Source organism: Phoca vitulina, unplaced genomic scaffold, assembly GCF_004348235.1.
Source record: "Phoca vitulina isolate PV1807 unplaced genomic scaffold, GSC_HSeal_1.0 scaffold122, whole genome shotgun sequence".
NCBI classification, from domain to species: domain Eukaryota; kingdom Metazoa; phylum Chordata; class Mammalia; order Carnivora; family Phocidae; genus Phoca; species Phoca vitulina.
Window position 1 is genome coordinate 652,493 of NW_022589825.1, and position 15,738 is coordinate 668,230.

At 38.7% G+C, this 15,738-nt stretch overlaps 1 long non-coding RNA gene across 6 annotated transcripts in view; it reads right to left on the minus strand.

Moving 5' to 3' along the window:
• LOC116628534 overlaps window positions 1-15,738 on the minus strand; it is a 67,846-nt gene that overhangs the window by 19,790 nt on the left and 32,318 nt on the right. For 4 of the 6 annotated variants that reach the window (XR_004298632.1, XR_004298630.1, XR_004298633.1 and 1 more), the window contains exons 6-8: window positions 8,868-9,020; window positions 5,700-5,849; window positions 4,863-4,987 (exon numbers count right to left, since the gene is read on the minus strand). This is a non-coding gene — a long non-coding RNA (uncharacterized LOC116628534). The remainder of the gene's footprint in view (window positions 1-4,862; window positions 4,988-5,699; window positions 5,850-8,867; window positions 9,021-15,738) is intronic. The other 2 variants (XR_004298631.1, XR_004298634.1) reach the window with 2 other exon arrangements.

A 15,738-nucleotide genomic window follows, 5' to 3' on the forward strand; every position in this document is an offset into this window, starting at 1 on the left:
AGAATACTATCCAGCAAGGCTGTCATTCAGAATAGAAGGAGATAGTTTCCAGGACAAACAAAGACTAAAGGAATTCATGAGCACTAATCCATCCCTGGAAGAAATATTAAAGGGGATCCTTTGAATGAAGAGAGAGCCCAAAAGTAACAAAGACCAGAAAGGAACAGAGACAATCTACAGGAACAGCAATTTTACAGGTAATACAATGGCACTAAATTCATCTTTCAATAATTACTCTGAATGTAAATGGACTAAATGCTCCAATCAAAAGACACAGGGTATCAGATTGGATAAAAAAACAAGACCCATCCATATGCTGTCTCCAAGAGACTCATTTTAGAGCCAAAGACACCTCCAGACTGCAAGTGAGGGGTTGGAGACTATCATGCTAATAGACATCAAAAGAAAGCTGGAGTAGCAATCCTTATACAGACAAACTAGATGTTACATCAAAGACTGTAATAAGAGATGAAGAAGGACACCATATCATAATAAAAGGGTCTATCCAACAACAAGATCTAACAATTGTAAATATTTATGCCCCCAACTTGGGAGCAACCAAACATATGAATCAATTAATAACAAACTTAAAGAAACTCATTGATAATAATACAATAATAGTAGGGAACAGCAACACCGCACTCACAGCAATAGACAGATCATCTAAGCAGAAGATCAACAAGGAAACAAAGGCTTTGGATGACACACTGGACTAGATGGACTTCACAGTTATATCCAGAGCATTTCATCCTAAAGCAACAGAATATACATTCTTTTTGAGTGTATATGGAACATTCTCCAGAACAGATCACATACTGGGTCACAAATCAGGTCTTCACCAGTACCAAAAGACTGAGATTATACCAGGCATACTTTCAGACCACAGTGCTTTAACATGAACTCAATCACAAGAAAAAGTATGGAAGGAACACAAATACATGGAGGTTAATGAGCATCCTACTAAAGAATGAATGGGTCAACCAGGAAATTAAAGAAGAATTTAAAAAATACATGGAAACAAATGAAAATGAAAACTTGACAGTTCAGAACCATTGGGATGCAGCAAAGGCAGTCCTAAGAGGGAAGTATATAGCAGTACAGGCTTTTCTCAAGAAAGAAAAAGGTTTCAAATACACAACCTAAACCTACACGTAAAGGAGCTGGAAAAAGAATAGCAAATAACACCTAAATCCAGCAGAAGAAGAGAAATAATAAAGATTAGAGCAGAAATCAATGATAGAGGGGCGCTTGGGTGGCTCAGTCAATTGGGAGTCTGCTTTCAGCTTGGGTCATGATCCCAGGGTCCTGGGATCAAGCCCCGCATCAGGCTTCCTGCTCAGTGGGGAGTCTGCTTCTCCCTCTCTCTCTCCCTTTGCCCTTACCCCGTTCATGCTCTCTCACTTCCTCTCTCACTCTATCTCAAATAAATTTTTTTTAAAAAATCAATGATACAGAAAACATAAACAAAAACAAAAAAACAAAACAAAACCCAGTAGAACAGATCAATAAAACCAGGAGATGGTTGTTTGAAAGAATTAATAAGATTGATAAACCCCTAGCCAGATTTATCAAAAAGAAAAGAGAAAGGACCCAAATAAAATCATAAATGAAAGAGGACAGATCACAACCAACACTGCCGAAATACAAACAATTATAAGTGAATATTATGAGCAATTATATGCCAAAAAATTAGGCAATCTAGAAGAAATGGATGCATTCCTAGAAACATATAAACTACCAAAACTGAAACAGGAAGAAATAGAACACTGGAACAGACCCATAACCAGCAAAGAAATTGAACCAGTAATGAAAAATCTCCCAACAAACAGGAGTCCAGTACCAGATGGCCTCCCAGCAGAATTCTACCAAACATTTAAAGAAGAACTAAAACCTAGTCTTCTGAAGCTGTAACAAAAAATAGAACTGAAAGGAAAACTTCCAAACTCATTCTATGAGGCCAGGCTTAATGATCCCAAAACCAGACAAAAACCCCACCAAAAAGGAGAATTACAGACCAATATCCCTGATGAACACGGATGCAAAAATTCTCACCAAGATACTAGCTAATACGATCCCACAGTACATTAAAAGGATTATTCACCACAACCAAGTGGGATTTATTCCTGGGCTGCAAGGTTGGCTCAACATTTGAAAATCAATCAATGCAATACACTACATAAATAAGAGAAAGGACAAAAACCATATGATCCTCTCAATAAATGCAAAATAAAGCATCTGACAAAGTACAGCATACCTTCTTGATTAAAACTCTTCACAGTGTAGGGATAGAGGGAACATACCTCAATATCATAAAGCCATATACAAAAGACCCACAGTAAATATCATCCTCAATGGGGGAAAAACTGAGAGCTTTTCCCCTAAGGTCAGGAATACGGCAGGATGTCCACTCTCCCCACTGTTGCTCAACATAGTACTAGAAGTCGTCGTAGCCTCAGCAATCCGACAACAACAACAAAAAGGCATCCAAATCGGCAAAGAAGTCAAACTTTCCTTTCTTTGCATATGAAATGATGCTCTATGTAGAAAACCTGAAAGACTCCACCAAAAAATTGCTAGAAATCATACAGGAATTCAGCAAGTTGGCAGGATATAAATTCAATGCACAGATGTCTGTTGCATTTCTATACACTAACAATGAGACAGAAGAAAGAGAAATTAAGGAATCTATCCCATTTACAATTGCACCAAAAACCATAAGATACCTAGGAATAAACCTGACCCAAGAGGTAAAGGATCTGTACTCTGAAAAGTATAGAACACTTATGAAAGAAATTGAGGAAGATGCAAAGAAATAGAAAAACATCCCATGCTCATGGATTAGCGGAACAAATATTGTAAAAATGTCTACGCTACCCAAAGCAATCTACACATTCAGTGTAATCCCTATCAACATACCATCAACATTTTTCACAGAGCTGGAACAAATAATCCTAAAATTTATATGGAACCAGAAAAGACCCCAAACAGCCAAAGGAATGTTGAAAAACAAAACCAAAGCTGGAGGCATCACAATTCCAGACTTCAAGCTGTATTACAAAGCTGTAATCATCAAGACAGTATGGTACTGGCACAAAAACAGACACATAGATCAGTGGAACAGAATAGAGAACCCAGAAATGGACCCTAAACTCTATGGTCAACTAATCTTCAACAAAGCAGGAAGGAATACCCAATGGAGAGGTGCCTGGGTGGCTCAGTCAGTTAAAGCGTCTGCCTTTGGCTCAGGTCATGATCCCAGGGTCCTGGGATCGAGCCCCATTTTGGGCTCCCTGCTCAGGGAGAGCCTGCTTCTTCCTCTGCCCCTCCCCCTGCTCATGCTCACTCTCTCTCTAGTAAATAAATGAAATCTTAAAAAAAAAATAAAGAATACCCAAAGGAAAAAAGACAGTCTCTTCAACAAATGGTGCTGGGAAAATTGGACAGCCATGCAGAAGAATGAAACTGGACCACTTTCTTACACACAAAAATAAACTCAAAATGGATGAAAGACCTCAATGTGAGACAGGAATCCACCAAAATCCTATAGGAGAACACAGGATAGCAACCTCTCTGACCTCGGCCGCAGCAACCTCTCTGACCTCGGCCACTGCAACTTCTTGCTAGACACGTCTCCAAAGGCAAGGGAAACAAAAGCAAAAATGAACTACTGGGACTTCACCAAGATAAAAAGCTTTTGCACAGCAAAGGAAACAGTCGACAAAACTAAAAGGCAACCTACAGAATGGGAGAAGATATTTGCAAATGTCTTATCAGATAAAGGGCTAGTATCCAAAATCTATAAAGAACTTATCAAACTCAACACCCAAAAAAACAAGAAATCCAGTTAAGAAATGAGCAGACAGCACGAACAGACATTTCTCCAAAGAAGACATACAAATGGCCAACAGACACACGAAAAAATGCTCAACACGACTTGGCATCATGGAAATACAAATCAAAACCACAATGAGATACATCACACCAGTGAGAATGGCTAAAATTAACAACACCGGAAATAACAGATGTTGGCAAGGATGTGGAGAAAGGGGACCCTCTTACACTGTTGGTGGGAATGCAAACTGGTGCAGCCACTCGAGTGAAAACAGTATGGAGGTTCCTCACAAAGTTAATAGAATTACCCCATGACCCAGCAATTGCACCACTAGGTATTTATCCAAAGGATACCAACGTAGTGATTCAAAGGTGTACATGCACCCCAGTGTTTATAGCAGCAACGTCCACAATAGCTAAGAATGGACAGAGGCCAGATGTCTATGGACTGATGAATGGATAAAGAAGTGGTATATATATACAGTAGAATATTACTCAGCCATCAAAAAGAATGAAATCTTGCCATTTGCAACGACTTGAATGCAACTAGAGGGTATTATGCTAAGTGAAATAAGTCAGTGAGTGAAAGACAAATATCATATAATTTTACTCTTATGTGGAATTTAAGAAACAAAACAGATGTACATAGGGGAAGGGAAGGAAAAATAAATTAAGATATAAACAGAGAAGCAGGCAAACCATAAGAGATTCTTAACTATAGGTAACAAACTGATGGTTGCTGGAGGGGAGGTGGTTGGGAGGATGGCGTAACTGGGTGACAGGCATTAAGGAGGGCACTTGAGGTAATGAGCACTGGGTATTATACGGAACTGATGAATCACTAAATTCCACCTCTAAAACTAATAATACACTGTATTAATTAAACTGAATTTAAATTAAATTTTTTTTTTAAAAAAGGAAGGTCAGAAAAATGTATAGAGACACTGTTGTCCAATACAGTAGGCACCAGCCACACGTGGCTATTTAAATTTAATTTAAATGAAATTAAAATTGACCTCATTCACACTCACCCGGTTTCAGGTGTTCAACAGGTATCTAATGGCTACTTTACTGGAAAATGTAGACACAGAATATTTTTTCATTTCCACAGAAATTTCTATTGGACTTTACTTGTGTAGAACATGCCACGTTTTACCTATGAAGTGGGAGAAAAAAATACATGTTATATTTGCTTATATTTTAAAAACTGGAAAGTTAAAAAAATGATAAAAACCTAAATGGAAATGGGAAGCAGCCCAGGATGGAAGCTAATGAAGTATATTCTCTTAAAAATATTATATTTACTGACTTCATGTAAAAATGGCAAGAAACAATGACCAATCAAATAACAATGCATGATTCTAGCACCCAGATTAAACACTCTAAACACATTTCCCACTAAAAGGGTCCAGACTCCTCTAGAGAAATGACTGATTCTAGCTCCACAGAAATTGTACCAGATGTGTCTGGACCAAACTCTCCTACAAGAAAACATGTCAAAATGACTCAGAAGTCAATTTGAAGTGTCTCCCACAGGCCAGATAGAACAATTTGATGCCAAGTAAAATAAGGACTACAATGGACTAGTTAGTATACATCAAATATACAAACATCTATGAGTCATGATGACATTCTAAAAGGAAAGCAACAGCTGGTTAAGCAGCTGACTCTTGATTTCAGCTCAGGTCATATCTCAGGGTCCTGGGATGGAGCCCTGCATCAGGCCCTGTCCTCAATGCGGAGTCTGCTTGAGATTCTCTCTCTCCCTCTCCTTCTGCCCCTCCCACCGCTCTCTCTCTAAAATAAATAAATACATCTTAAAAAAAAAAAGGTAAGCAAAACACAAATAAAACCAACTCATTTCTCACCTTTGAAGAATCCTAGGGAAACTCATTATTTTGAAAGGTGGAAATATTGCAAAGGAATTAAACATTCCTCCTTCCCTTCCTGTGCAAACAGTACCTCAGCATAGTGTAATTGTTGATGAAGGGGAAGTTCCTCTTATAGAAGAATTCCAGCTAATAAATGCAGAAGAAATTATAGAATTAGAACATCACCCTTTTACAACATTTAATGAAATGCAGATCTAGGCAATGATCTTCAAGGCTGCAAAAAATATGAGGTAAAAAGCAGATGAAAAATTTTGTAATGGATAGATCAGGCTAATAACACCTGAACTCAGTGATCAATCTTAGTGCCATAAGAGAGACCATTAGACACAATGAGTCTCTTGGTGTAATGTTATGAGAAGTATAATACCACATCTGAGGTACTGTTGCCAAAAATATGAATTAGATCAAGTCCCTAAATCTACTCGATTCAAAGGAAATAGGGTAGAAGGGACAAAAATACATAAACAACACAACAGGGATACAATCAACACAATCTAGAATGAAAACTCCACAAAACAAAAGATGCAATTTCTTAAGCAGATAATTGGAAGGTTAAAAAAAAAAAAAGAAGAGGAAGGGGACCTTCTTTACATTAAAAGCCACTGAAGACTTCAGAGAATTAAGATTAAAACCACAATGAGATACTACCACATGCTTACCTAAATGACAAAAACGGAAAAGATGGAAGATACCAAGTATGGCGAGATTGGGAATATAGCCTGAAACAACCACTTTGAAAAAGTGTTTGGCAGTACTGAGCTCAGCATACACACACACTATGACTCAGAAATGCCTGAAAGGAAAATAAGTATCCATCCAAAAGGTAGGTACAAGTATGAACATTCATAGCAACATTATTAAGTAAAAAACTAGAAAATACCCAAATCCCCATAACAGATATATATATTAAAATATCTACAATGTAATACTACACACCAATGAGAATGATCTGCAACTACAGACAATGATGATGTAAATCACAAATACACACACACACACACACACACACGTACAAACACACACATATTATGTTGATTTGAAGGAGCCAGACACAAAAGAGTACATACTGTATGATTCCAGAAATTTTTTCTTCTAATCTCCCAACTGAGTTTAAGAAAGAAGAGGAAAATCAACACCTCATTTTCTTTCATTTGAAGGTATTTACTGTCCCCTTATATTACCTTCAGAATAACCTCAGAGAAGGACATATCCTCTGAGCTCTTGAAAAGTGGTTCACTACATATAGTACCATGTCTGATGGACAGAAAACTGAGTATAAGACAGCAGATATACCTGGCCCTGCACCAGACCTAACCCACTAACTCTAGGTGACCTTGGGTAAATCACCACACCTCTGCTTGCCTCACCTGTTAAAAGGGGTCAAATCATATCTGCCACCCAACCGGCAAGGCCTCAGACACAAAATAATGTCATTCTCATCTAAAGAGCACTCTAAGTTCATAAAAAGAATTCATAGTGGAAGTCCAAGGAATTATTTTAATAGACAAGTTGTCTAATGCATAGTAACTGTGATAATTATTTTTTGTTTTTTATAATTACTACCTTCTCATTTTTCTTAAATAAATACCCTCTGTATATTTAAAAAAAAATGCATACTGAAGCATAGCTTTCACCCAAAAAGATATGGCCCTGGGGGTACCTGGCTGGCTCAGTGGGTAGAGCATGTGACTCTTGATCTCGGGGTCATGGTTTCGAGTCCCACATTGGGTATAGAGATTACTTAAAAAAAAATAAGTAAATAAACTTAAAAAAACCACCATATGGCCCTGGCCTAACATCACCCACTGTGGGCTGACATAGTTCAACACATGTTTTTTTGTTGTTGTTGTTGTTTAGATTTTATTTATTCATTTGAGAGCAGGAGCAGCGGTTGGGGGGGGGCATGGAGGAGGAGAGGGAGAAGCAGACTCCCCACTGAGCAGGGAGCCTGACACGGGGCTCAATCCCAGGACGGAGAGATCATGACCTGAGCTGGAAGGCAGGCACTTAACCATCTGAGCCACCCAGGAGCCCTCAATACATGTTTTTTAATTCTTCCTAAGTATACTGGTTAGGAATGTGGCCTGTGGAGACAGACTAGGGCCAAACCCTAGTTCTACCACTTACAAAGTGTCTGATTGTGAATATTTTACTTCTCCTTATAGTCACTGGATTGGCTTCCGTCTGCCCTTTTGACCTCACTTCCTACCATCTGTACTCTGTCTGCCAGGCTCCAGCCACTCAAGCTCATCATCTGCTCCTGGAACAATTGATGCTACACACATCACAAATCAAAAGGGCAGCCTAGGCCAAGTTGCCTCTTGTCCTTCAGGACTCAGCTCAAATATCACTTCCTGAAAAAGAACTTTATGGACAGCCCAATCTAAGTAATCCCTGGCCCATCATTTCCTATTCTATTTATGTGTTTATTTTCCTAAAGCCCATATGGAATTGACCCACTTATGATTTAACTGTGTACTGCCAGTTTTCCCAAAGCTGAATGAAAGCTCCAGGGACTCTGCCTGTCTTGTTCTCTGTGCTATGTTCCCAGCACCTAGTTCAGGGCCTCATATATAAATCACTAAAAACATGACCTAAATGAAGGAATTATTACCTATTTGACACACAGGAGCAGATGCAGATATTTGACAAAGAAATTAGACACCAAAGATTCAAAATTTTAGGAACACTTTGTTGCAAATCTAGAGTTCTTTTCAAATTGTAATGAGCCAGAACCAACTACTTGAACCAATTTATTCAAAATGTAAAGCCTTCCCACCTACCTCCCTGTTTGGGATACAGGAGACCTAGGCTGAGCCCAGGAATCTGCAGTTTCCACAAACATTCCTTGATGATTTTGATGAAGTGGTTCATGAACCACACTTGGCAAAATCCTGACCTAAACATCCGACATTTGTGGAACTTTAATTTAATGCCTACCATGCAGAGTTATGTGATATGAGGGGCATCTCCATTAACATAATTACTCAAAGGGGGCACTGGTCCTTCCCTCCCACCTATGACCACAGATTGCTTTCCCACATGGAATCACACTTAAACTCAACAATATTCCTGCATAGTGGAAGGAATTGGGTATCACTTTACTATCGTATAGATGAGGCTGGTGGAAGGGTAGTGACTTACCTAACATTTCCCAATGATGGGAATCCAATGTCTTCATTATTGCTCCAGGAAACTGTCTAGGACACTGGACATTATACTTGGTTCTTCTCTATCAGCTCCTATTTGGAGGGCTCACAGTCCACACCTTTCTCTGATATTCTACTAGAAGGGAGACTCAGGGGGATCAGACAATACATGGAATAGAGAGGAAAGAGAGTATGGCAAAGAACATAAACAAAGGGAGAAAGGGTGAAGATATACTTCTCTGTCCCCACCCAGGTCACTGGAAATTGTGCAATGACACTGTGCCTCTTCCCCAGCTCCGTCCCACAGCCCCCTCCCACAAACACAAGTGACACTGAAGCTCTCACATCATGGAAATGTGGCCTCATCCCTGCTTGCTCTTCCATGTCCAAGTATTGTCACTAGTAGTCATACTATGATGTTCATATCAGAGGCATCATCACATTGACAGAATTAAGGAGGCAAAGTTGGAACAGGCGACTAGCATTTTGAGGGCCTACTAAATGCCACCCAGTATAGGTTGTTATTTTTAGACTTTTTTTCCTTAAATCCTCAAAGTAATGCAGCAAAAGAAGACAGTTACATAAAAGGGAATCCCCATGGGGCATCTGGGTGGCTCAGTCGGTTAAGCATCTGCCTTCCGCTCAGGTCCTGATCCCAGGGTCCTGGGAGCGAGTCCCACGTCAGGCTCCCTGCTCTGTGGGGAGCCTGCTTCTCCCACTGCCTCTGCCTCCCTCTCTCTCTGCCTTCCATAAATAAATAAATAAAATCTTAAAAAAAAGGGAATCCCCATAAGCTTATCAGTGGATTTTTCAGGAGAAACTTTCCAAGCCCGAAGGGAGTGTTACGATATATTCAAAGTGCTGAATGGGGAAAATATGCAGCCAAGAATACTCTATCCAGCAATGTTATCATTCAGAATAGAAGTAGAGATAAAGAGTTTCTCAGATAAACAAAAACTAAAGGAGTTCATGACCACTAACCAGCCCTTCAACAAATATTAAAGGGGACTCTGGGTACAAAGGAAAACCATAAGTGAGAGTATGAAAAGTAAAAAACACAAAAGCAATAAAAGTAAATATTTCTATAAAAATCAGTCAAGGAATTCATAAAACAAAAGGATATAAAATGTGACACCATATACCTAAAACATGGGAGGAAGAGGAGTAAAGAATGAGCTTAAACTTAAGCAACCATCTACATAATATAGACTGTTATATGCAGAAGATATTATATACAAACCTAATGGCAAACACAAATCAAAAACCAGTAATAGAGACGCAAAAAATGAAGGAAAGGAATGCAAGTATATCACTAAATAAAGCCAACAAACCATGAAAGAGAGCAAGAGAAGAAAGAATCAAAGAAAATCTATAGAAAAAAAAACACAAAACAAGTAACAAAATGGCAATAAATACATAGATATAGATAATTACTTTGAATGTAAATGGACTAAACACTCAATCAAAGGCAAAGGGTGACAGAGTGGATAAATAAAACAAGACCCGGGGTGCCTGGGTGGCTCATTCAGTTGAGTGTCCAACTCTTGATCTTAGCTCAGGTCTTGATCTCAGGGTCGTTGAGTCCAGGCCCCACATGGGGTTCCATGCTGGGTGTGGAGCCTACTTAAAAAAAACAAGACCCTGCTAGAAACATCACCAAAAGCAAGGGAAGCAAGGGCAAAATGAACTATTGGGACTTCATCAAGATAAAAAGCTTTGGCACAGCAAAGGAAACAATCAACAAAACTAAAAGACAACCAACAGAATGGGAGAAGATATCTGCAAATGACATATCAGATAAAGGGCTAGTATCCAAAATCTATAAAGAACTTATCAAACTCAACACCCAGAGAACAAATAATCTAATCAAGAAATGGGCAGAAGACATGAACAGACATTTCTGCAAAGAAGACATCCAAATGGCCAACAGACACATGAAAAAGTGCTCAACATCCCTCAGCATCAGGGAAATACAAATCAAAACCTCAATGAGATACCAACTCACACAAGTCAGAATGGCTAAAATTAACAAGTCAGGGAACGACAGATGTTGGCGAGGATGCAGAAAAAGGGGAACCCTCCTACACTGTTGGTGGGAATGCAAGCTGGTGCGGCCACTCTGGAAAACAGAGTTTTTCAACTCAAAAAGTTGAAAATAGAGCTACCCTACGATCCAGCATTTGCACTACTGGGTATTTACCCCAAAGATACAAATGTAATGATCCGAAGGGGCACGTGCTCCCCAATGTTTATAGCAGCAATGTCCACAAGAGCCAAACTATGGAAAGAGCCAAGATGTCCATCAACAGATGAATGGATAAAAAAGATGTGTTTTATTTATATATATATATAAAATATACACACAATGGAAAATTATGCAGCCATCAAAAAAAACCGAAATCTTGCCATTTGCAACAACGTGGATAGAACTAGAGGGTATTATGCTAAGCGAAATAAGTCAATCAGAGAAAGACAAGTATCCACATGATCTCACTGATAAGAGAAATTCTTAATCTCAGGAAACAAACTGACGGTTGCGGGAGTGGTGGGGAGTGGGAGGGATGGGATGGCTGGGTGATGGACATTGGGGAAGGTATGCGCTATGGTGAGCGCTGTGAATTGTGTAAGACTGATGAATCACAAACCTGTACCTCTGAAACAAATAATACATTATATGTTAAAAAAAAAAAAAAAGAAGATAGTAGGAAGGGAAAAATGAAGGGGAGAAATTGGAGGGGGAGACAAACCATGAGAGACTATGGACTCTGAGAAAGTAACTGAGGATGTTAGAGGGGAGGGGGTTGCGGGGATGGGTTAGCCCAGTGATGGGTATTAAGGAGGGCACATATTGAATGGAGCACTGGGTATTATATGAAAACAATGAATCATGGAACACTACATCAAAAACTAATGATGTAATGTATGGTGACTAACATAATAAAATAAAATTTAAAAAAAAAGAAGCAAGAAAAATCTCAAATAAACAACCTAACCTAGAGCTAGAAAAAGAAGAACAAACAAAACCTCAAACCAGCAAAAGGATGGAAATAATAGATTAGAGTAGAAATAAATGATATAGAAACTAAAAAAGAAAACAATAGAACAGATCAGTGAAACCAGGAGCCAGTTCTTTCAAAAGATCAACAAAATTGATAAACCTATAGCAAAAGTCATTTAAAAAAAGAGAGAGGACTCAAACAAAATTACTAATGAAAGAGGAGAAATAACAACCAACAACACAAAAATATAAACAATTGCAACATAATATGAAAACCTATATGCCAACAAATTGGACAACTTTGAAGAAATGGATAAATTCCTAGAAACATATAAACTACCAAAAGTAAAGCAGGAATAGAAAATTTGAACAGAGGGTGGGAGGGATGGGGTGGCTGGGTGATAGACATTGGGGAGGGTATGTGCTATGGTGAGTGCTGTGAATTATGCAAGACTGTTGAATCACAGATCTGTACCTCTGAAACAAATAATACATGTTAAAAAAAAGAAGAAGAAGAAGAGAGCAGGAGGGGAAGAGTGAAGGGGGGGACATCGGAGGGGGAGACGAACCATGAGAGACGATGGACTCTGAGAAACAAACTGAGGGTTCTGGAGGGGAGGGGGTGGGAGGATGGGTTAGCCTGGTGATGGGTATTAAAGAGGGCACGTTCTGCATGGATACTGGGGTGTTATACGCAAACAATGAATCATGGAACATTACGTCAAAAACTAATGATATAATGTATGGTAATTAACATAACAATAAAAAATTAAAAAAAAAAAGAAAATTTGAACAGAAAGATTGAATCACTGATCAGAAAACGGCCAAAAAACAAAAGTCCAGGACCAGACAGCTTCACAGGCGAATTCTACCAAATATTTAAAGAAGAGTTAATACCCATTCTTCTCAAACTATTCCAAAACATAAAAAAGGAAGGAAAACTTCCAAACTCATTCTATGAGGCAAGCATTACCAGAAACCAGATAAAGACACCACAAAAAAAGAGACTACAGGCCAGTATCTTTGACAAACATAGATGCAAAAATCCTCAACAACATACTAGCAAACCAAATCCAACAATACATTTCAAAAAATCATTCACCGGGGTGCCTGGGTGGTTCAGTCATTAAGTGTCTGCCTTTGGCTCAGGCCATGATCTCAGGATCCTGGGATCGAGCCCCACATCGGGCTCCCTGCTCAGCGGGAGGCCTGCTTCTCCCTCTCCCTCTCCCCTTGCTTGTGTTCCCTCTCTCGCTGTCTCTCTCTCTCTGTGTCAAATAAATAAATAAAATCTTTAAAAAAAAAAATCATTCACCACGATCAAGTGGGATTTATTCCTGGGTTGCAAGGGTGGTTCAATATTCACAAATCAATCAACCTGATACATCACAACAATAAGAGAAAGGATAAGACCATTATGATCATTTCAATAGATGAAGAATATGTGACAAAACACAATATCATTCATGATAAAAACCTTCAACCAAGTCAGTTTATAGGGAACATACCTCAACATAATAAAGGTCATCTATGAAAAACCCAAGGCTAACATCATACTTAATGGGGAAAAACTGAGAGCTTTTCCCCTAAGGTTAAGAACAAGACAAGGATGTCCACTCTCACCACTGTTATTTAACATAGTACTGGACGTCCTACCCATAGCAATCAAACAAAAAGAAATAAAAGGCATCCAAACTGGTAAGGAAGAAGTCAAACTTTCACTATTTGCAGATGACATGATACTATATATAGAAAACCATAAAGACTCCACCAAAAAACTGCTAGAACTTATAAATGAATTCAGTAAAGTCACAGGATATAAAATCAATGTACAGAAATCTGTTCCATTTCTATACAGCAAAAACAAAATAGCAGAAAGAGAAATTAAGAAAACAATCCCATCTACAATTGCACCCAAAATAATAAGATACCTAGAAATAAACCTAACCAAAGAGGTAAAGGATCTGTACTCTGAAAACTAAAAAACACTGATGAAAGAAATTGAAGATGACACGAAGAAATGGAAAGACATTCTATGCCCGTGGATTGGAAGAACAAATATTGTCAAAATGTCTATTATGACCCCAAGCAATGTACACATTTCATGCACTCCCTATCAAAATACCAACAGCATTTTTCACAGAACTAGAACAAATAATCTAAAATTTGTCTCAAACCACAAAAGATCCCAAATAGTCAAAGCAATCTTGAAATAGAAAAGCAAAGCTGGAGGCATCACAATTCCAGACCTCAAACTATATTACAAAGCTATACTAATCAAGACAGTACGGTACTGGAGAGCACCTAGCCAGCTTCATCAGTAGTGTGGGACTCTTGATCTCAGGGTCATGAGTTCAAGCCCCATGTTGGGCATGGACCCCACTTAAAAAAAAAAAAAACGTATGTACTGGCACAAAAATAGATACATACATAGATCAAAGGAACAGAACAGAAAACCCAGAAATTAATTCACAATTACATGGTCAATTAATCTTCAAAAAAGCAGGAAAGAATATCCAGTGGGAAAAAGACAGTGTCTTCAACAAATGGTGTTGGGAAAACTGGACAGCAACATCCAAAAGAATGAAACTGGACCACTTTCTTACACCATACACAAAAAAATAAATTTAAAATGGATTAAAGACCAAAATGTGAGACCTGAAACTATAAAAATCCTAGAACAGAACACAGGCAGTAACTTCTTTGACATTGGCTATAGCAACTTCTTTCTAGATATGTCTCCTGAGGCAAGGGAAACAAAAGTAAAAATAAACTATCAGGACTACATCAAAATAAAAAGCTTCTGCACAGTGAAGGAAACAATCAACAAAACTAAAAGGCAACCAATGGAATGGGAGAAGATATTTGCAAATGACATCTCTGATAAAGGGTTAGTGTCCAAAATATATAGAGAATATATAAAACTCAAGACCCAGAAAACAAGAAATTCAATTAAAAAATGGGCAGAAGACATGAACAGACATTTCTCCAAAGAAGACATTCAGATGGCCAACACACACATGAAAAGATGCTCAATATCACTCATCATCAGGGAAATACAAATCAAAACTAAAATGAGGGGGCGCCTGGGTGGCTCAGTTGGTTAAGCATCTGCCTTTGGCTCAGGTCATGATCCCAGAGTCCTGGGATCCAACCCCGCATCGGGCTCCCCCTGCTCAGCGGGGAGCCTGCTTCTCTCTCTTCCTGCTGCTGCCCCTGCTTGTGCTCTTTCTCTCTCTCTCTCTGTCAAATGAATAGATAAAATCTTTAAAAAAAAAACTACAATGAGATATCACCTCACACCTGTCACAATACATGAAATCAAAAACATTAGAAACAAGTGTTGGTGAGGATGTGGAGAAAAGGGAACCCTCCTGCACTGTTGATGGGAGTGCAAACTGGTGCAGCCACTCTGGAGAACAGTATGGAGGCTCTGCAAAAAAATTAAAAATAGAGCTACCCTACAATCTAGGGATCACACTACCAGGTATTTCCCCCCAAAAATACAAAAACAGAGGCACCTGGCTGGCTCAGTCAGTAGATCATCTGACTCTGATCTCAGGGTCATGAGTTCAAGCCCCACGTTGGGCGTGGAGTCTACTTAAAAAGCAAAAAAAAACAAAAAACAAAAAAAACCCCACTAATTCAAAGGAATACATGTACCCCCTATGTTTACTGCAGCACTATTTATAATAACCAAACTATGGCAGCAGCCCAAGTGTCCATCAATATATGAATGGATAATGAAGATGTGATATATAGATACATATACAATGGATATTATTCAGCAATAAAAAGGAATGAGATCTTGCCATTTGCAACATGGATACAGCTAGAAAGTATAATGCTGAGCAAAATATGTCAGAGA